Source organism: Lampetra planeri, chromosome 16, assembly GCF_965212315.1.
Source record: "Lampetra planeri chromosome 16, kcLamPlan1.2.h2, whole genome shotgun sequence".
NCBI lineage: Eukaryota > Metazoa > Chordata > Hyperoartia > Petromyzontiformes > Petromyzontidae > Lampetra > Lampetra planeri.
The window spans coordinates 11,704,285-11,727,840 of NC_136122.1; positions in this window are offsets into that span (position 1 = coordinate 11,704,285).

Consider the following 23,556-nt stretch of genomic DNA (forward strand, 5'->3'; position numbering starts at 1 on the left):
TCGGATATGGAAGCCAAACGTTACTGCTGTCATTGAAATACGTTTTTTTTTAAAGAAAGCGTGCCACGTTAATGAAAGCATTTTAATAAAACACATTTTTATCTAGTTTTAAAGAAGCGTTTGTTTGGGTTCCGTTACACTGTTGTTGAAAACATCTCGTGGCGGTTGTCAAGGCCCCCCCCCCCCAAACTCGTAGCTTTGGCCACTAGGGGGGAGTGAATGGGGGGGGGGCACGGCATTCCCTGGCTGCCTCGTTCCGCTCCTGGCTCAGGGGTCATGGGGGTCGCCTGGGGCGTCCAGTGGGGACCGCTCCGCTCCAGCCAGGGAGGGGCAAGCGACCGAGCGATGGTGGTGATGATGAAGACGGCGGCATGGAGTCCACGTGTCGCCTTTACATGACACGCGCACAACGTTGCCACTCGTCGTTACGGCCAAATAAACGAGAGCTGGAACACGTTTAAAAATGTATTGGCAACGCACGCGTCCGCTTTCTTTATATATATGTTTTAAAGTAACGGCTCGGTAACAAATAGAAAAAGTTGTCGGTGCTCGTGTAAAAAAGGGGGTGACTGATAACCCCATAACGGGACCTTGTTAAACTGGGGGATGTGGCGGGCATGACGCAGTCAATGTATGTAAGTTGAACTTCCTTCGCACCGTACCTGGCCAACCGCGCAAATCTCAGGGTGCACGAGAAGCAGTTCTAGAGGAATGAATACGAGCCAGAGGCGGAGTTTGACTTCGACATTTGGGGAGCAGGGGTTCGCTTTGTCCCTCGCATTAGGAGTCGTGGGTGTTTATAATGTGTTTGACTTTACCGAAAGAACCAAAGAGTATGGATCTTTGCAGTCACGAAAACTTCAAATTTTAGAATGAATCGCCTCTACGGGGAGGGCTTACCTGGTGATGATTGCTTGTGTTGCAATCGAAACGTCGTGATTTAATTTACTTTCATTTATTTAAAAAATAATTATATTTTTATCTCATTTTTATTTTATCTTTTACCTACGTGACTTTACCGAAAGAACCAAAGAGTATGGATCCTTGCAGTCACGAAAACTTCAAATCTAGAATGTATATAATTACTGTACTGAACATCAATTGATAGATGAGCCCCCGCCCGCCCACCCACACTCGACCCATGATATTCACACTTCAAACAGAACGAGCGACGATTCATCTACTACTTTCTTGCTTCCAGCTCTGGCTCTCATCCCACGGGTATCGAACGCAATGATTTGCGAACACCCCCCCCCCCCCCCATTTACTTGATTGATCTCACGTTTCCATTTCTTGTCCGATCACAGCGCTGCAGACAGTTACGACTATTTCACAAAATTAATCTCGCGAAATATAGGGGGGGGGGGGGGCTGAGTGTTTAGCTGCCGCACATCTCCACAGGTCGTGGTCTACACCAGCAGCAGGTCCAGTCATTTGCAGATGACGAGAAACGCTTTGAGTTTTCTACCACAAGGTGGCAACCGGAGAGAGAGAGAGTGGAAACGAGAGTGACTTAGGGAAGAGGAACTTCCGGCTGGGTGGGCTTTGCCAGTGAGGGCCCAAGTGGCCAAATACACGACAAACGAAGAAAGTTTCGATTTGAAGCTTTCGTGACTGCGAGAGAGGACGATGCTGTCGGCGACGTGAGTGTGGGGTCGAGGCGACGCCAATCGGGTCCCGGTTTGAATGTAAGTGACAACGTCTTTGCGAAACGACGTCAAATGGAGGAGACGTAATTCGGAGTATTATATATATTCTGACAATGGCTGTTTTACAAAAAGCAGACAGATCAATGATTCCCGAGCAGAGAGATATGAATTATTGATAAGGGTCGTTGCCTGAAACGTCGTCTATGAAACACGTATTTCTCGGGGTTTTTCCGTTTTAGGGGACGCAGTGTTATTGACGGGGGCGTTGTGTGAATTTCGTCACGTGCGGTTATGCACCGCTGCTGACGCAGGAACTGTGCTGCATCACAACTCAAGAATGGAGAAACGAAAATGAGAGGCGGATGCTCGGAGCGACGTGGGCCACGGTGGGAGGAGGAGGTGGTGGTTGTTGTGGTTGTTGCGCGTTGGGTGGATGCAGGGGGGGATGGGGGCTGTGTGGGTTGAGAGGGGCGGGCCGCTGGGATCTCTTGGGCACAGAACAAGAGAACGTGCAGACGTGGTCAGGGTGGGGGAAGAGGGGGAAGTCGGGAGAGGAACCAATTGTGTTGCATTTTGAGAGGGCGGCTCCTGGAAAAATAAAAAAACGTGATAAGCCACACATGCTCTCTTGACCAAAGAGTATGGATTTTTGTTGAGCGTAACAGAGATTAAGTGAATTACTACGTTCATTTATACCTTGTGTCTTTTTTTGCGTTGAACCGCGGGCCACATCATTTTAAGAGAGTGCGCTTAGCAGCGGCATTTTACGAGCCAGACGTTTATGAAGTGATTCTCTGATTATTCTAGATTTGAAGTTTTCGTGACTGCAAGGGTCCATACTCTTTGTTTTTTCGGTAAAGTCACCAAACGGTATGGACTCTCTGATGGTTTTAAACCGCTCCAGATGATCGCTTACTTAATGCAAGCAACGCTTGCATGGATAAACATATTTTATTGGAGTGTGGAAACAGAACTCATTGTATTTGCTGTTCGGTTTATTGTGTGGCCATTCGTTTTGTGCGGGGAGCAGATGCGGGCTAGAATTGTAATTACTGTCGTGTGGATTTCCAAGAAGAGTTAGTGACATATAGGCGGCAATATGTTCAGGAGCGAAAGGCCAATGTCCCCGATGTTTGTTGGCCACGCCGAGAGGGCTTCAGGAAAGAGTTCTTTTAGTTGTGCTCTTCGCAGACCACAATTGCTTCCTCCAGTATCTGGCCCATAGTTTGGGTCGAATGGCCACAATCGTACTGTGGCTTGTAATGTTATGGTAGATTCAGAAAATACGTAGATTACGCTATGTAACACGATTCATTATCACGTTTTTTTACAGCACACACCCATCCTCCCCCTCGAGCGTGTTTTATAGAGGCTCTGGAACGAGGCCAATGTTTTGTGTTTCGAATATGTTTAGAGTCCCTCGTATATGTGGCACAGAGGTCGCAATCGGGTACCCGATACCCGTACCCTACCCGATACCCGGCTACCCGTACCCGGCCGGGTACGGGTACCCGTTTGCGACCCTGGTGCGGCCGGGTACGGGTACGGGTAGACCGTGAGTCACTGGTGAGTAACCGTTTGTCACTCATTTCCCAACGTCGTGTCTAGAATCAACCCACCCGCGCCTGCAACATGGCTTCATCCCAGAGGTCGCAATCGGGTACCCGTACCCTACCCAATACGGGTAGCCGGGTACGGGTAGCCGGGTATCGGGTAGGGTACGGGTACCCGTTTGCGACCCTGGTGCGGCCGGGTACGGGTACGGGTAAGGAATCAAAACCCGTTTGCGACCTCTGACGTGGCAACGGATCGTGAGCATCGGAGAGGGTTGTCACCAGAGGTGGGACAAAGTCATTGTTATGCAAGTCCAAGTCGAGTCGCAAGTCATCAAATTCATGACTCGAGTCTGACTCGAGTCCAAGTCACATGACTCGAGTCCACATCTCATAGGTGGGACAAAGTCATTGTTATGCAAGTCCAAGTCGAGTCGCAAGTCATCAAATTCATGACTCGAGTCTGACTCGAGTCCAAGTCACATGACTCGAGTCCACACCTCTGGTTGTCACCACCGCCGCGGAGATGGAGCAACGATGGCGGGTGGATTGTTCACGACGGGTGGCAGAGGCGGTGGCATGGGGAGGCCTTCAACCAGTAGTGGACGATGAGCAGGAGGAGGAGGATGTGATAATGTCTGCAGCCAAATGGAATGTTTCGTTTAAATAGTTTCAGTTTAAATGAGTTTATGATGATTAAGGGAATGTTCTGTTAATTGCAAAGCTATTCATAATATTATTATCAGACATGGATTGCCAAGTGTGGCAATTAAACCACGATGGGTTATCTCATAAGAAGAAAATGGTTAGTGTCGAATGCTTCTCAAGTTGTTTGGTAAAAAAAAACACAGTTGATGTCTGCAGCCAAAGCAACGGCAACGTGTCTAAGAGGGCGGAAACTGTGCAGATGGAGTTGAGTTCAGTTCATGTCTATGTATGTATGTTGAACTTCGTGTCTATGTATGTATGTTGAACTTCGTGTCTATGTATGTATGTTGAACTTCGTGCCTGTGTATGTATGTTGAACTTCGGGTTTATGTTTGGATGTTGAACTTCTTTCGCACAGCGCGTAGCCAACTGAACACAAAATAAAACACATTCCTGCGGAGGGAGCTGGTAGGAACGTTGGGTTGCTCGGTCAATGGCCAGGGTCAACGGCGGCGTGGTGTATTCCGCAAATATGGCCGACTGTGAGGGCGGGCACAAGCCGGCGTGAGTAGGTTAAGCGTTGAGTTTTATAAGGGCACCACGGGGTGACCAGCCCCTCTCCACCCAGCCCCACCCCTCCCACCCCCCACCCAGCCCCACCTTCCCCACCCAGCCCCTCCCCACCCTCCCCTCTCCACCCAGCCCCACCCCTCCCATTTTTTGATGCACGACGGACGGACACAATAATCCCCATGTGGGCTGGTGTAACCAGGAGGTTCCTACCAGTAAAACGTTCGTGTGTCGGTGCTGCGTTGGAGCGTTGCTTCCGAAGGGTCGTGCGAGGTGGCGGCGTCGTTTGCAAAAGAAATCGGGCAACACATCGCAGACCAACAAAAAAGCCAGCAATTTAATAAAAGTACCGGACGAATTTATTTTGCTATTTGTTGTTTACGTATTTACACACAAGATTAAGGATAACAAGAAATGTTTCCCAATTTGCCCGGTGTGTTTTCCGTGCGGAGACAAATATATATGTTCGTTACAATTTTTGTTTAATCTACAGTATTTCCAGAAATCACGTGATGTTTTCGTTGGCTAATGTTTTTTTAGCAGTCTCTCACTCTCCACCGCATTGTTGATGCCGTGAATCAACAGCCGCTGCTCGCACGCAGTGCGCCTTCACGTTGGGTCATTTTTGCCAGGCTGCGTTTTTAATTCGCACAAAAAAAACTGTTGCTAATCTCGTGGGATGGAGTTCATTTTTGCCAATACTCATTCTGGTGGAAAATGATAACACGGGGTGTTATAACGATAACATGGCGTGTTTAAAAAAAATACTTTTTTAAGTGATGTCATTAAGTTTTACGTTTGAACTTTTCCACGTGTTTTCGTTCTGTTATCTGTACGGTGTATTGTACTTTGTTGAATGTACCGCACTGGGACTTTTTTTTACTTTGGTATCCCTTGAAGAAGGAACTGTTGGTCACGGTGTACTCTCGTTTCTACACTGTTACTGTACAGTCGTTGAGTCAATCCACAGCACGTTCTAGTGTTGTTTGCGTGGAGTATTTAAAAATAAAAGCCTCATGAATGCATCAGCGAAAAATTGTACCGCGTGTCAGCGTTGTTTTCGCGATTTCTGCTGTACAGCTCTCCGCTGCGTTTGCGGGTTGTACCGTGTGGGCGTGTGTTGTTCGGTACGATGTTCGACGTTTCGCTGCAGGTGCCTGGAGCGTTTTTCGTTCAAACTATAAAAAATATGTTAAACTATCAACTGTTTTTCTTTTACCAGGCAAGGCATATTAAGCGATACAGTATGGCTCTTTTTCAGAAGCGACCCGGACACACGTGCTGATAATTATAGATGTGAAGCTTTCCTGACTGCAAGGATTCATACTCTGGTTTTTTCGGTAAAATCACGTAGTTTAAAAAAGAAAACAAATAAATAAAATTGTGATTAAATTTATTTATTTAAAAATAAAACAATTAAATTGTGATTTAATTTATTTGTTTTCTTTATTAACCGACGTCACTTTACCGAAAAAAAAACAAATAGTACGTGCTGATAAATCAACGAATGCTCATCATCATGTGGAAATATATTGCAGCCAAAATACTCCAAACGCACGTTTCTAAATGTGGGCGGGGGAGGAAAAAAATCGAAGGACCCGGAGAAAAATGCACGCGACCACGGGGAGAACATGCAAACTCAAAATATAGAAGGGTGAGGGATTAATCCCACGCCCTCCTTCATATCAGGTGAGGTAGTTAACATCTCACCACTGGTTCCAATGTGGCTCTCAGCACGACAGAGTGGCAGCCAAATAGGGCAAATTCACGAGTCGAAGTGGAGATACAGCGATGAGATTAACTCGTGCAGGATCGAGATTGTTTGCTCCATGCAGTGTGGTTGGAGGGGGAGGTATGTGTGTGCGTGCAGATCGTGCGTCGACCTGGTTGAAATGTTTTGCAGGGAAGTTAAACAATGGCAAGAGTTGTGGTTATGGTGATGGAGGGAGAGGGTTGCGGTGGGAGAGAGGATGGTGGTCGGCGAGAGGGTTGTGTGGTGGTAGTGGTGGTGGAAGAGAGAGTTGAGATGGTGGTGGTGGGAGAGAGTTGTTGTTGTGGTGGTGGTGAAAGAGGGAGTTGTGGTGGTGGTGGGAGAGAGGGTTGTGGTGGTAGTGGTGAAAGAGGGAGTTGTGGTGGTGGTGGTGGAAGAGAGACTTGTGATGGCGGTGGTGGGAGAGAGGGTTGTGGTGGTGGTGGAAGACGGGGTTGTGGTGGTGGGAGAAAGGGTTGTGGTGGTGGTGAGAGAGGGAGTTGTGGTGGTGGTGGTGGTGAAAGAGGGAGTTGTGGTGGTGGTGGTGGTGGAAGAGAGACTTGTGATGGCGGTGGTGGGATAGAGGGTTGTGGTGGTGGAATAGGGGGTTGTGATGGTGGTGGTGTGAGAGAGTTGTTGTTGTGGTGGTGGAATAGAGAGTTGTGGTGGTGGGAGAGAGGGTTGTGGGGGTGATGGGAGAGAGGGTGGTGGTGGTGGAAGAGAGGGTTGTGATGGCGGTGGTGAGAGAGGGTTGTTGTTGTGGTGGTCGTGGTGGGAGAGAGGGTTGTGATGATGGTGGGAGAGAGGGTTGTTGGGTAAGTGGTGGTGGGAGAGAGGGTTGTGGTGGGAGAGGGGGTTTTTTGGGGGGGGGGGGGTTGGGAGAGGAATTTTGGGGAAGGCATGTAATACGAGCCAGGATTCGTGAGGCCCAGTTTTGGGAACAGCCGAAAATGCGCCGGAGATGCAGCGTCGGTCTTTAGGAAGAGCGCCGACTTGTTTGAAGAAGCCATCAGCGATAAAGTGACTCGCAAAATCGCATCGCACGCAGGAACGATGTCATCTCCACTCAGGAACCATGTTCACGTAAACAATGTCCCTTACTTACCGACGAAAGCCCGGCTGGGTTTTGTAAGACGGCTTTCTTTTTTATCATTCAGCCTCGTAGTTCGTGATGCCGCGCGCGACAAGGTGGTCTTGAAAACCCGACGCCTCCACTGCATGCCAGATGTGTCGCGTGGAGAGTCACCGCATTGTGGATGAACGCCAACGCGATTTCTTCGCTCGGCGGCAGAGCTAACTTGCTCGCAATCCGGAAGGCTCTTCTTATTACATACTAATTGGTTCTTTCGGTAAAGTCACGTAGGTATAAAATAAAAGAAATCACGACGTTTCGGGCGCAACACAAGCGTCCATCATCAGGTGGGAAAGCATGGTCTGCTGCTGAGGCAGACTGTTGAAACGTCATGATTTATATTATTTTATACCTACGTGACTTTACCGAAAGAACCAAAGAGTATGGATTCCTGCAGTCAAGAAAGCTTCAAATCAAGCTCTTCTTCTTATTTATTATTCCGCTTGTTTACCCAGAAATGCCTCGGTGAGTCTCAAGATTATTTTTCAGGAGGGTCCTGCCAAATTTTAGCAATTGGGGGCGGGGGGGGGGTGATGCGGCTGCTGCTGTGCATTAAATCCAGATAAGTGATTTGCAGGTAACTTTTCAGTATATATGTACATCGCGTGTTGTTCTTAACCTCGGGAGGAAGCCAGAGAATCCGATTTAATCAAAATACAGCACACGAGGGAGCACCTACAAACGCCACACACACCGAAAGGTGCCTTAGTGGGGAATTGAACCTAGGACTTTTTTTAATCGCAACGAGGCACAAGTGTTACCTGGTTGAGAGTTCAAATCCTGGTTGGAGGTTGACTCAGAGTATCATTCCTCAGAGAGTCAACGAGTATCACTTTGTAGCCATGTCAACTGGTTGTCAAAATTAAAGACTCTTCCCCACCATATGAATGTGCAATTACCACCGCTGGCTCAGGACTGGAAATAGAAAATGCTCATTTGTGGATTAAATGAATGAGCATCTCCTATTTTGGAATTTAACTTTGGGCATCTTCCACAGGAATTGTATGGCTCATCTTACGTCACAGCAGTTTAAATCCGGTATAAATGTAGTCCAACTGAGTCGTAGACGTTGTTCTTTAGAGGCAACACATTTATTTGTAACATAAATACGTAACACAAAGGGGTAGCTTGCCCCTTCACCAGATACAGCATAGGGTGGTGGCCACCCAGCTAACTACCCTATACGGAGGAGTTACAGCTACGGAGGGTCTGGCCCTCATTCGGGTCCCGGCCACGTGTTGATGCCTGTAGAGCTTCCAGCTTGTAGAATGCAGCGACCCCGTCCCTCTTAGAGACCCGCCTTATATCCCCCTCGGTCGGGGCTGCTCTGCCCTCTCGAGAAGTCTCCCCGGACACGTGATCGCCCCCTAGCCCCCCCCCCCCACCTGGGGCCCTATCTGTGGACTCTCCGGATCACGTGTCTACGGGGTCAACCAGAGTGCCATGGCCCGGGGCAACCCTGCCCCTGGGCTGCCACTCTCCCGCTCCCCCTGGTGGGAGCCCGCACTGCACGCTGTGCGTCGTGCCCGCGCTATCCCATCGCACGCCAAGCCCCGCTTGGGCTGGTACTACACCCGCCACGGGGTGTACGCGATGACGGTGCTTTGCGTGCCATGGCCCTCTCGGGCCGGCACCACCCAGTGACATCCCCGATGTCACTCCATCAACAAAGCAGCTAAAGAACGGAGCAAACGTGGGTCTATCCTGTGGGATAGTGTAAGCTAGCCAGGTTTTAGAGTAGAGGTTAAGACGGTGAACAGAGGGACAGCTTTGCTTGCTAATAATGGAGCGAAAGGCAAGCGGGATCTGTGTATTTGAGTGCTGTACCACGAGGAGATTTTGCTCATCATGGCATGCAATGCTTCGGTCCTGCAGGAATCACTCCGGAACGCCGTTTTTGGGAATTTTTTTTGGGCGTGCCTTTATCCCAGCCCATCTCGCCTCATTTTGTCCTGGTGTGACCAACCCTCTTGTGCTTGCCTTCAAACCCCCCTCACATGCACACACACCGACAACCTTCTCGCGACATCGTCGCCTTTGGCGAGCTGTCCCTGCGTGTCTTCACAACCAGCAGCCTTCGTCTTGCTTCTGTTATATTTCACTCCCGCGTTAAGGTTCCCATGGGTATGTGTGACCGGGGGGGAGGGAGGGGGGGGGGTCCTAAACAACGTTTTATTTATTACCTTCTCACGACAAAGGCCGCATGAGAGTGGATGACCCCCCTCACACTGCCGACATTCCAACGAGCAGCTTTTCAGTTTAACGCGTAGCCTCGTGAGGATGGTTGTAATTGATTTGAAGCTTTCGTGACTGCAGGAATCCGTACTCTCTGGTTCTTTCGGTAAAGTCACGTAGGTATAAAATGAAATAAATTACGATGTTTCGGGCGCAACACAAGCTTTCCCACCTGATGATGGACGCTTGTATTGTGCCCGAAACGTCGTTATTTGTGAGGTTATTTTAGGTGACATACTTTCGAATGAATCCGAAATAATGTTGATGAGCCGAATTTTCATAGTAACCTAAAAATCGGGAATTGCAATTATTATCTTTGCTCGATTTACAAGAAATGAGACTGATGAAACCATCAGCAGATGGTAACGTTTAACTTTTTTAATCGATTTGTATAACTGCGCTGTTTATGCACATGTTTGAGAACCGTAATCATTGTGGTTGGCACCAAACTTTTTCCATTAACCACGCACAACAACACATGCGCTGCGGCCACGGTTTTCAAAATAACTGCCGCACTGCTAAAAGGTAACCACAATCCAAGATTATAGAGCAATGCTACTGTATATATTGTAAGTTGCAATATTAAAGATGATTGTGATGTTTCGTCTATAATATAGGTTTTTTTGGTTAGATTGCGTAAATAGTATGAATAATATTGGTCGCGAAAGCCTCCTCCGTGTTGCGCTGTGTATAGTCTGTCTTTTTGTCTCAATATCATCACGGAATTATCATTACAGGTCGACTTAAAAAAGGAAAATAAAAAAAGCAATAATGATCACGATATAATCATGAAAGTAAAAAGATACAAACAATTTACCCATTAGATTTGTAAAACATATTCCTAATTATAGTAGTTGAGCTGACAAAATTACATCATTTTCTAACGGCACGAGCGTTTAAGCGATAGAGATTGTAAATGTACAATGATTAGAGTATTTATCACAGACTTACGTTGAGTGAACTCCACTTGTAGCTCAGCTGCCAGGGTTTCACTGGATCTCGTTCTGGTGGTCATATTAACCCCTGTTCTGGAATCCTTAACATTGCCTGAGTATTGTTCTGCATTGCTAAAGTACTTACCTTCAATGCCTCGAAATGCTTGCTTTCTCGCGAGTTAATTAGCCTAGTATCTGAATATACACTTGATCCAAATCTTCCGTCCACTGATGTTGGTCTTTTGCCTGTCCCCACGACCAGATTGCGAACTGTAGGTGACAGGGCCTTCTGCTGCTGTGCCCCTAGGTTATGAAGAGCCCTTCCCATTGAAAGTTAGGGACTCCGATTTTCTGGATGATTTAAAGTGTCATCTTAAAACTCAATTGTTCAAAAACTGGCTTTACAAAATCTATATCATCTTCAATTGCTTTTTTTTATTTTTATATACAGTACATCACTTTGAGTTGACTTGTGAAGAAAGTATTTTTATGAAGTAAAAATGTATATACGTATTATAAGGAAACACCAAAATATATAGCTTTAGCACGCAATTTCAGGCCACATTTAAAAAAATTATTGCGGACCACATACTCGATTTCTGGAAAACCATTTTGCGTCATGCCCAGGGTGTGTGGTGAAACACATTTTGAAAATGATGGCGATATAATCTGCAGTATTTGACAATGCAGTAGTTGTGTTCCATGAGAAGTCAACTCGTCTATTGCACAAATAATGTGTTGCTGCACTGGTATATAAACTCCGGTTTACTCCCATATGAAGCAGAACACCTGGTCAAATGGAATTGACCAAATATCCCAGTGCAGGTCCCTCTTGTAGAAATATTTTGCGATTTAAATGACCAAACTATTCCGACTACATCTTATTGAAAACCCTGGTCATTGACCCTTCACTTGACGATTTAATTTATTTAAAATGTTGCTATCATTAATTGTTATTTTGCATGAATTCGGAGAACCAAACCCCTTGTATTTTCTATCTTATTGATATTTTCACTAAACGCGTGTCCAGAGGAGGAAATTATGAGGGTGCACGACTTCCAAATGACCATAAATACACAAGTATAGCAGTTCCCAGCTACGATCTACACTGGCCATGTCTTGGTATATTTGGGGTTACCCAAATTAGTCCCCACCACACTCGACTAGCTGCTGGACTATGGTGCACCCATTGATACTTAAACTTGTTTTATTTTACCAGGTAAGGCCCACTGAGCTTTTTGGCTCTTTTTCAGAAGCAGAATTTCCAGAGTTACGACATGGAAGAGATACAAGGGATCTAGGTAGGATTTTCATCTCGACCAAGTGTACTCTGCTGGCCAAAGATATTGATAGTGAGTTCCAACATTAGTTTTATCTTGTCCCATTACAGCTGGGGACATGTATTGAATAAAGTTGTTTAAAGTTGCATCTCAGGTATTTAATTCCCATATTTTTCGATTTGAATATTTGAATGAGTTAGGTGACTGGGTTCTAAAAGTTTGCACAACACAGAGAAGAGTCGGGACCAATTGGTTGATTTCAAGCAGGGCAAAACCTTTATTTTATTAAGCTGTGTTTTGATGAAACACTTTGCATGGAGAAGCGAGTGTGTGTGAGGGTGGAGGTGCGGTTGGGGAAGAAGCCACAGGGTGATATTTAATAGCAAAGGCATAATATTGCGTCGATTAATCAATGTATAGCCAGTCTTAAACTAAACATTACAGGCATCGAAACGTGCGTCTGAATAATGTTCTTATATGTTGCAAGTAGAGTAACGAAATGGGTTCAATTGGCACAACCACGAGAGGCTGTTACATTTTGTAAAAACAAAAAAACACAAAGCCATAATAAAGGTGGAGGGTGCTAGTGGAGGCAATTGGTGAAACAATTAGTCGGCTTGTACGCTCAGGACATATCACATCTTTGCCCGCGACAACCACAACAACAAAAACCGTTTAACGATCAGGTAAACATGATTCATTTGGGCCAATGGAGCAAGCAAAAATTGCACTGAACGAGACAGAAAAACAATCGATCCGTGAACAGAATTACTACCTTCCATAACGTGCACTGTCATTCAACATGGCGGAACGATTCCATTACCATTGTCAGTAGCACCTCTCGTGGTTGCAACCCATTACAAGCGAACACGTGACATTCTTATTATTTGGTTCTTTCGGTTAAGTCACGTCTAAAGATAAAATAATAAATTAAATTAAATGATAGAATACGACGTTTCGATTGCAACACAAGCAATCATCATCAGGTATAATGAAATAGCGACATAATATCTAACCAGAAAACTATAGACAGACATATTAGCAGACAGATATCACCAAGATACATACATAGCGAGAGCAACACAGGTAACAGAGAGGGGTGATCGTCTCTGTGGGGTGGCCTTAAATAGACAGAGGGGGGGGCGGAGGCAGAGAGAGGGAGGGGGGTTAGAGAAAAAATTAGCATATCAATGAGTGGTCAACAAAACGTGGTGCTGCAAGTACGATGACACGGCAAGCAAGCCTGAAAATCAGGAGAAAGACACACTAAAATTAAATAACCTAGTAAAATATCGAAATGTAATGTAATACAACACAGAGGGTCGGTCAACACACAATTAACGCATAGCCTGGTTGATTACGTATTTCAAAGATTGCTAAGTTAGAATTTAAGTGTGAACATTCTAAAGAGGACACAGGCAGAGAAAACAAGTCGCCAGAGAGAGAGAAAAAAGATAAGCTTAAAACTTCCCCGTAGAAGTGGTTCAATCTTAATTTTAGAACTTTCGTGACATTCTGATGAACAAAATAAGAATATGTTTTTACCCTTTCTGGCAATTAAACACCAAACAGTGTGTGTGGTTAATGTAGACTTGATGCCTTGAAAACGGTATCTAATTGGTGTTTGAACATCTTAACACCTGTTTTGTTTGACAGAAAGGGTAAAATCTGTTATTATTTTTAAAAATTATTTTCATACTAGCAAAATGGTCCCACAGATATGTCAATTTATTTGATCTATTCTCACGCATGTAATTTTAGGAATCAATATTAGCCCAAATAGATTTACTGATGTAATTTTATGCAATTGGTCATTTTAGCCATATCTGTATGAACTGTAATAAGATGTCGAATTGTGTATTAGAATGGACATAAAAATGATTGAGATGATGATTAGTAAGATGATCAACCCCGTGGCAATCATGTTGAATAATTTGGCCATCTCTCCGTGGTCCTTGGCCCCTTGTAGATCGTTCACGTTCTTGCGATCTCGCGCCTGAAATACAACAGCAGTGACATTTGCGTCAAAAGGTACCCGCAAAGGCAAATGTGTAGCCCTGCAGTTGCTTGCTCAACGCTGCGGCTGGGCGAAAGGGACTGCAATGAGAGTGAGAGCGCTAGAGGGAGAGCCGCTCAACTAGCATTGGTTGATTCTACGCTGGCTATATGTCTTGGAATATGTGAGCGCACCCAAATTAGTCGCCACACTCGACTTGCTGCTTTACTGTGGTGCACCCATTGATACTTAAAAAAATTACAATTTTTTTCATGTTACCAAGTAAGGTCCCCGACTGAGCTATGTAGTTATTTTTCAGAAGCGATCCCGCGATCACAAATGATAGCTCAACGAAGTGGCTTATCAGGTGCAAATTTATAGCAGCCAAATCTTCTTGCTGCATGTCGATTCTAAAATATGGAGGGAAAACCCGAAGGATCCGGAGGAAATGCCACGCGACCATGGGGAGAATACGCAACCTCCAAATATACAGGCGTCGTCAGGGTCAGGATCGAACCCACGACTTCCTGTGTACCAGATGAGGTAGTTGACATCTCGCCACCGATACTGCGAGTTTCATAACCGTTATATTTTTCTACTGCCGTACCAGAAGATCAAAAGAACGCCTGCTGGATGACAAGTTTTGTGCCCAAACCATTACACCTCAACACACAATGAATGTGGGAAAATAATAAAATTTTAATGTTCGGCCCCTTTGCCAATTCTCACTGCCAGACGAAGCTGTCCCCCCCCCACCCCACGCCTTGTCGGTCCTGTGGAGGGGTTGGCAACCTGTGGCTCCAGAGCCGCATGCAGACTGCATTGCGGTCCTATAAATATTGAGGTATTTTTTTTACCGAATTCGAAAAAAATGGCTATTCTTGTTATTTTGGTTGCCGACCCTCTGACCATGGAAGTCCAGTTTACCATGGAAGTCCAGTTTACCATGGGAGTCGAGTTTGCCGTGGAAGTCCAGTTTACCATTAAAGTTCGATTCACCATGGAAGTCCAGTTTACCATTAAAGTTCGATTTACCATGGAAGTCCAGTTAACCATGGAAGTCCGATTTACCATGGGCAGGAGTCTGCAAACCCGGATTCGGAGCCGCATGCGGCTCTTCAAGGACTGCTTCGTGGCTTTATTTACTAAGGAGACCCCCACCGTCTCGTGTTCACTCGTATTGTAGCTCTTGAAGCATTGCATTCTCTTTTACCGAATTAAAACAAACGCATATTCTTGTTATGTTGGTTGAGGACCGCTGGTCATGTGCACTGGCGGAGCCAGTGGGGGGGGGGGGGTCAGTTGCACGTGCCCCTCCAATGATCCGATGTTTGACCATGCTTTGCCAAGCTTGGCAGGGAAGGGATTGGATACCAAGACCAATTCAAATATACATTTTCAGATTCACACTGCACTGCAATGCCAACACGCGCGTTTAACATCTTGATATATATATACGTACCTTGATGGAATAGATGAGGGCAACAAAGCCCAGGCAACAGATGTTGAAGTGAAACAAATTGAAGATAGACCAGATGAGGTGGTCCTTGACCCCCTGTGCAGCCGGGGGCTGTGGTGAGACGACCGGCGTGGGCATAAAATTCAGAGCCGTGTATTCTTGTCCCATGGACCCCGCCGCATACCTGGGGTCTACGCCGCTCATGGGCACCACCTCAGTTCTGTTGTCCATCGTGCAGCTCTTGGGAGGCAAGCGTTTGATGAGTGACCCGATAGGGCTTTTATATAGGTGCATGCGTGCGTGCAAATACAAAAGGCGATTTGCACTCAAGGCACTGTAGATAAGCATCTAAGGGGCCGTCCATAAATAAAGTCACGCACCTGGGGGGGGGGGGAGTCAGACATTTGTGACGATGTGTGACGAGGGGGGGGGGGGGTTGAGAAATATGACGTCACATCAAAATGCGCAACTTTAAATCAATATAGACAACACGTTCTACTTAATTAAATATACTTTTTAATAAATGTTTTCTCCAACAACATCAGAGTGCAGCGCCACATTAAATACGCACTACAATGACAATAGTTTAAAGCGATTTGAAGCATGTTTCATTTGGGGGGGCAGAGCTTTGTGACGACATATTTGAGGGGGGTCTGACTTTTTGTGACGCCGTGGGACGAAGGGGTGGGGGGTAAAAAATCGTCCAAAATCGCGTGACGTCATTTATGGACGGTCCCTAAGTGTTGCATACTCGATTTGGAGGATGTGGTCAGGTGCTCCAAATCGAGGGCAACATTTTTTGTAATAATCTGTAAAATGCAACGGCACGTGTGTCACACACAGCAATTCTCAACCGAGTCGCCATTAACCACATGACTGGTGTACAGGTCAGGTTACTCAATAACCCTGCCAGCCACCTACAGGTCCGACTCAGTATCGCATGCTGGCGAACACGTGCATTGATGGACCGCACAGCACATATGGGACCTTCACAAAACCACACTTTACTCAATTGCTGCACGAGGAAATCATTAAAAGAGTGGTCCATTCCCAATGTGCCACATAAGCTTATGTGAGTTATCCTTTTTTGTGCATGCAATCGATTCAAAGGAAGTCCACCCCGGAAATCTACAATGATAACCATAAGCAGGTGGACAATTGCTTAGCAGATTATTGCATTGCAGGACTACAAGGGGATGGTGACGATTTTTGGAGGCCTTCATCTATCTAGCTGTGCATTGATCACGGCTAATGATGCTCGGCTCAATAAGCACATTTTGATGGAAATGCTTCACACTGTTTCATTGATGAAAACCATCCTATAGAATCAATCATTCCGATACACAGTCTTACATATACATACATATTTATGGAGCAAAAGGGACACATTTTCATTGCCTATTGAAACTAAACTCCTATACGTAGTGCTGCAAGTAAGCTCTTTTTTCTTTATTACTCGTGAAGTCTCCACTAGGGCCTCAATTGGTCTGTGGTAGCCTTAGTGGATATAACCAGTATATAGTTTTAAAAGCGTTTCTTTTCAAACAAAAAACAATGTTTTTAAACATCTCAATTGTAAAAAATAAAAATCGCACAATAAATGTACAATTTGAGTTACATTTCCCACTAAAATTGTAGATTTGAGATACAATATCGCATCTGTACATTTTCACCTGGATACTTGGACTGTGACGAATTCTTGGAATGCCTTACAAACAATGTCTGCCAACGTTCTTCTTGCAAGCGAGACAAGGGTATGTCGCCATCGATGCCATCTTGTCCTTCGGTATATTCTGGACTGTACTTGGACAACCCATCTGCAATCTCCGGACCACCGGGACTGGCTGCAGCCCAGCTGTTCCAACCGCAACCTGGAATGATGCTGTTGCATGGAAAGCCCCTAACCCAGAACAGCACAAATCCAAGGCCGCTTTGAACGGTGGATGAAAAAAAAAACAATATGGCGGCCATTTTTTTCTCCTGAATTGGTCAGATTTGTTTTGCTTTCTTTTGAACCCAACAGCAGCTCGGGTCACCACCTTTGAATCGAACAAAATGTTGACCAAAGGTCACGCATGTGTGTTGTACTTAAAGCCATACAGTCATGGTCAAAGTGACATTTAACCCATCTGTTTAGAACTGCTTTTTGGTTGGCTACATACGGTGGCAAAAGAAGTTCAACATACATATATTGATGGAGGGCGGATGCCTAAAAGGCCCATATGGACCAAAGGGAGCAGGATGTGTCTAATGAATCCTTAAGAAGTTGGTGTTATGTCCTCATGCCATGTTTGGACCTTTTTGGCATGACCAAAAATCTTGAAAGTCTAAAGAGTGGCATTTATCTCGCTTTGTGCGTGTTTGCATCAATTAAATTACATGCATCTTTTTTACGTGCAAAATCCAGTGTGGCCAGTTACCAAGCTAGTTTTCAAGGGAGATCCGTGGTGCATCAGCTCAGAACAAGAATAACATCAAAGTGATACGTATAAAGGAACAAGAAACATCTGAACAAATGTAGAAGCAAAAAAAGTGTAAAGTACACAAATGAACAATATAAACAGGCATATTGCACCAAACACAAGGGGGAGGTAATGAACGGGTTGTAAAGGAGATGAGTGCGAGGTGAAGCGAACTCGATTGAGCAAATAAGACAACAACCATCACGGGAACGTTAAAAATAACAACGGGTCGGGGGACAGGAGTAGCAGCCACAAACTGTGCATTGTGAACGAGGCCTCCAACGTAGTCAATAAGCCCCCCCCCCCTCCTCCACCATAACCTTCTCTATTCGTCGGGGGGTGTACGCATCTGAGAGAGATAGAAGTGTCCATTGTCAGCCTTTGCCTGATCGTGAGCTTATAAGACATTGAGGGGGAACAAAGATTTCGTTGTTGGTGAGAAGTCTTTTTTGAGAGTGCATCTAGAAGGTCCTCTAGAGAGTCCAAGTGGAGGCTTCCAAAGCGTACCATTTCTTCAAGGTCAATCCTTCTGAGTCGGTGTAACAAGTGTGTCGGTCTAGTACAGGGATCGGTAACATGCGGCTCTTTAAGGACTGCTTCGAGATGTTATCCACACGCTTTGCAGCTCTTGCAATTTTAATGATTTTTTTTTACAGATTTTCAAAAAAATTGCTTGTTATTTTGGTTTCTGACCCCCTGATATAATGCCTTCTAACACAGCATATCGATGTAAATCCAAGAGGGTGCAACTCGCTGCTATCTAAGGTAATGGAAATGGTATAAGGCATATTCTTAGTGGCATTCATGGCTTTGGACATGATGACAATTTGATCTTAAATGTTTGGAGAGTCATTTCCCCATATGAAAGAGGATATGTTGGAAATCAATATTTCGAAGCAACGTGATGGAATTTCCTGAGTCAAAATGCTAAAAGATAACCAGGAATCTAGGGAGGATGATCGCCTTCACCGGTTCACTCTGCTGGCCCAAATATATAATTCAATCGTTTGATTCGGTTTATTACGGTAATGTGTGGAAATTTACTGAATAAAGTTGTGTAAAGTCGGTCTGGATGGTGGGTCTCAGATATTTAATGCTCCTTCCTTTCCATTCGAAGGTGCCGGAGGTTGGGTTTTGGATCAGGCAATTCTAAAAAGGGGCATCATTTACGATTTCTAAACGTGACAACCGCTTCGCTTTGGCCTTTCCAAATGTTTGCATAACACAGATAAGAGTCGATGTCAACTGGGTGATGTCAAGAAGGGCAATCCCTTTATTTTATTTAAGCTGCGTGTAGGTGAAACACTTCGGATGGAGAAGCGGGTGTGCTAGGGTTTGGATGTGCAGGTAGGGAAGAAGCCGCAGGATGATATTTAATAAGCAGGGGTGTAACGTTGCATCAATTGATCAATTTATATCCAGTCTTAAATGAAACAAACGAAGCATACGACAGTTAGAATCGATTTTTTTCCGTATATGTTGCAAGGTACGGTAACAGGTTCATGTGTTCCACCCCCAGCCGATAGACGCTGCTACAATCTTCGTTTGTAAAAAGCGCCCAATATAGTGGCGGACGGCTAACGGGAATTGTTGCACCTAGAGTCGGTTCAAAATACATAAATTAAACGATCGCAATCGGCTGTTTACATGCACAATACATCAATCACATCTTGCTCCGTGACAATCGAATTTTTTTATCCTCATGTAAAAATGATTTATTGGGCCCAATGGAGCGAAATTAAACTATACAAATGAAACGGACAAAATCATAGAATCGTGAATAAACTTTGCTAGCCCCATTGGCCATGACATGTCCTGTATTTACATTCTGATGAACAGTAGTGCCTCTAGTAACTGCAACCTATTACAAGCAAACATGTACGATTTTCTTTTGTCCACGCTTACACGTGTATTGTTACGAACCAATATTAGCCAAAATAGATTAATAGATGTATTTCAATGCAATTAGTACTTTGAAATAGCATTAGTTTTTGAAATTAGCATTGGTTTGAAGAGAACCATCGAGGTATATAATTTTCAGAAAATATAGCACCAAATAGGCTATGGTGCCAATGATGCAAATCGTCAGAGCGATGATGTTGTAGTTCTTGGCTCGCTCTCCGTGCATCTTGGCCCCGTGTAGATCATTGACGTTCTTGCAGTCTCGGGACTGAAGGGCGACAAGTAGTCACACTTTGTGTCAAACGTAAAAAGGACAGCCCAAATTCTTCTTAAGCCGCGTGGCAAGCGCCTCGCTCTGACACCTATGATTAGTTTTACATGTAGGCTTGCGCGACCAATATCATCCATAATACAGGTGTTTTTGGGGGTTAGATCGCGTACATATATAAACGTGTCGTTAAACCCGCTACCGCCCGACACAACCAATTAGTAAGGTTTGTCACGTAAACAGAACATGCCAATCTGTTACTGGTACAGCACACCGCTGTTTTGGAGAGCCAAGCCACAACATTTACAATCTGAGTACGACATTTCGCCAGTAATTACAACTAGCTTCATCAGGTGACAGCCACATTTGTGGCTGTCGTCTGGCAAAACGTCGCACTCAGATTGTAAATGTTGTGGCTTTGCTCTACTAGTAACGAATTGGCATGTTCTATTTCCGTGACAAACCTTATTAATTGTCTTTGTCGGACCGCTCCAAATATTCGCCACTGTTATTGGTGGTGAGCGGGAATCGAACCACCACCAAATCACACCATGCACACACTTACACTTTAATATAATTACCCACCTTGATGGAATATCTGAGAGCAGCAAAGCCGATGCAAAAAGCGTTGCAGTAGAGAAAGTTGAAGAGAGACCAGGAAATGTGGTCCTTGACCGCATGTGCAGCATGGGGCTGTGGCGAGACGGCCGGCGTGGTGGGCATTAAAGTCACAGCCGTGTATCCTTGTCCCATGGACCTCGCCGCATGCCTGGGGTCTACGTCGCTCATGGGCACCACGTCAAATTTGTTGTCCATCGTTGCAGCTCTTGGGAAGCAAGCGTTTGACGAGTGCGTGAGCGGTAGGGGGCTTTTATATATCTTGGCGCGTGCGTACGTGGGAAGGAATAGTACGTGGGACGTGTGCGGGATCCTCTAGATAAGCGTGCCAGCTTCTGTGGCAGGTGTTGCGGCGACGTGATTAGGCGAATGTATTCATGGAAAAATTACGGGGGGAAAACTGGGTTTTACCCTTTCTGGAAATCAATCAGGTGTGAAGATATTCAGATACCAAATGCTGTCGTTTCCTTTTGGAAGGCATGAACCACACACAATTGTGGCAAAACATCTTTATACCGGTTTTATTACCAGAAAATGTGAAACCAATTCTTATTTTTTTTCAAAATAATTTTCGATACAAGTAAAAAGGTCCCATTGATAGAACTGTTCGACTCGAGGTGTAAGTGCTCTGATACGCGCATTGTCTTTGTGCTGTTCAAATGTTGAGGTTCTCTGGCCTAACACTGGTGGTGAGACAAGACAATAAAGAATGCTGCCTCTGGTGTAGGCGATTAGCTTCCAAGACGACGATGAAATAGTCGCATGTGCAGGTGCTGGGTGTATTGTTACACGACAATGAGGGACGGTGACTGCTTGTGCGGAGGCCTTCATCCAGCAGCGTATTGATCATAGCTGATGATGATGATTGCCTCCTTTTTGTGTTTAGTTTGTTGTCCTTCACAACATATCCGATAAGCAAGGTTGGCTACGTACGGTGCGAAATAAGTTCAACATACATTTACGAAAACCATCTCTTTGAATGTACACACCTTTACGGAGTAAAACGACATATCTACCTAACTTGTTAAGCTAAACTCCTGGGAAATCCCATTATTTAAGCAATTGATTAACCTCGGATAACCTCAAATATAATTGGAAGGAAACTTTTGTTGATTTTGTCTAGCCATGGAACAAAGAGGTGCACTGCATCGTACGCTTTCAGATGCGCTTCTGCGGCCGTCTGGAACGCTCTTCCTTCCGATATTAGGAAGCCACTGGAGCTATTCACTTTTAAATCATCTCGATTGAAAACAAAATTTCTTTAGAACTGCTTTTTGTGTTCAGTTTGTTGTCCTTCCCCCGCACCTCCAATTAGCACGGTTGGCTACGTACGGTACGAAAGAAGTTTAATATATATACGTACACATGGCACGTGGCTTCTAGGGGTTTCCCGCCTTCGGTAGGCAGGAAGCCGCCATTTTTAAAGGGATCCGAATAATCGATCACAGCAAAAAGTCGTCGGTTATAATTAAAAGTGAGACCCACGACTATTGTCTACTTGCCATGACATTTGCACTGCAAATATGGACACTTTAAATTTAAAATGAAACTAAAGCTGAAAAGTGTGCCACGAAGTATGGGAAGGTGTATGCTTTTATTAACACTGCTAAGCAGGTGGAGGAACACATGGGTTATAGAATGTACACAATGCTGGAAACAACATTGACATCCAACGTTTTGCCTGATGAGCTGGAAACGTACTTAGGATCTGAATATTCAGTTTTTGAACCTATTTCCGTTTGCATATTTGACCTTGTCACACATCTGCCGAGACCTCAGTCCCCAGTGAGGCAGATATAGGATGCTGTACCAAGCCTCGTATATTCACAATTGTGCGGGCCAGTGGTGGGACTCTGGGACTCCCGGCCCTTCGGCCTTGTAAGGGCGAGGTCCGAGGAAGCCAGAGTTGAGACCCGCACCTTGGCTGGGTCGGGTCAGGTAGCCTGCCCTAGGGTAATCATAAATGGAGGACCCGAGAGCGAGAGCGTAGACAGTGTCAGGCACCCTAGAAGTAGGCTGTGTCCTTAGGCTGTATTAGTACTGTTGGAGTGGTGTGTTGTAATAAAGAAGTTGCCTCTGAAAGTGTCTCCGGAACCCATTACATAAGCATAGTTTAGTGGATTGGGAGTGTCAGAGGGGATTCGTTGGGGTGCGTAGGGTGTGGGTGGTGATGGTAAATAGACTCTGAAGGCTACAAGAGGCTGGGCTATTTGAGTTTGGGCAGAAAAAGTTGTGGGCTAAGGGAGGTATGTGGTGCTACGTGTAGGTTGACTCAGGATTTGCGATGTGTAAACATTGTCACTGGGCCGATAAAGGCTGCGAGCGTGGTTGCTGGTCATCCAGCAACATTTTTTGTATTGTTTGTTTTTGTAACGTTCTGTGAAAAATAACTTTGGGGCCGTCCATAAATGACGTCACGCACCTGCGGGGGGGGGGGGTCAGACATTTGTGACGATGTGTGACGAGGGGGGGGGGGGTGAGAAATGTGACGTCACATAAAAATGCGCAACTTTAATTAAATACAGACAACACGTTCTACTTAATTAAATACACTTTTTAATACATGTTTTCTTCTTCTTAGGGTTTGTTTTCTACTACCACATCAGAGTGCAGCGCCACATTAAATACGCACTAGAATGAAAATAGTTTAAAGCGATTTGAAGCATGTTTTATTTTTTTGGGGGGGGGGCAGAGCTTTGTGACGTCATATTTGAGGGGGGTTCTGACTTTTTGTGACGCCGTGTGACGAGGGGTGGGGGGTTAAAAATCGTCCAAAATCGCGTGACGTCATTTATGGATGGCCCCTTTACAGCTCATCGGATTCCTCCACTACTGTCGTGTCCCGTGCCAGCATTAATAGGTGCTCGCTAACAGCACTTGCCGCAACAGCCTGTGCAAGGCTATGCGGGAGATCTTTGCTTTCTGCATGCTGACTCCGAAGGAAGATTTCAGGGGCTGCGGGAAGGATGCTTAAGAAGGGCGTGCAGCTTTCGTTGCTAATGATGGTGATTACCCAGCATGGTGGAAGGGATCGGTTTTACAGGGGGAGGAGGGGATGAGGGAATGTGTTTGGTGGTGAACGCGGGGTGGGAGGATGGT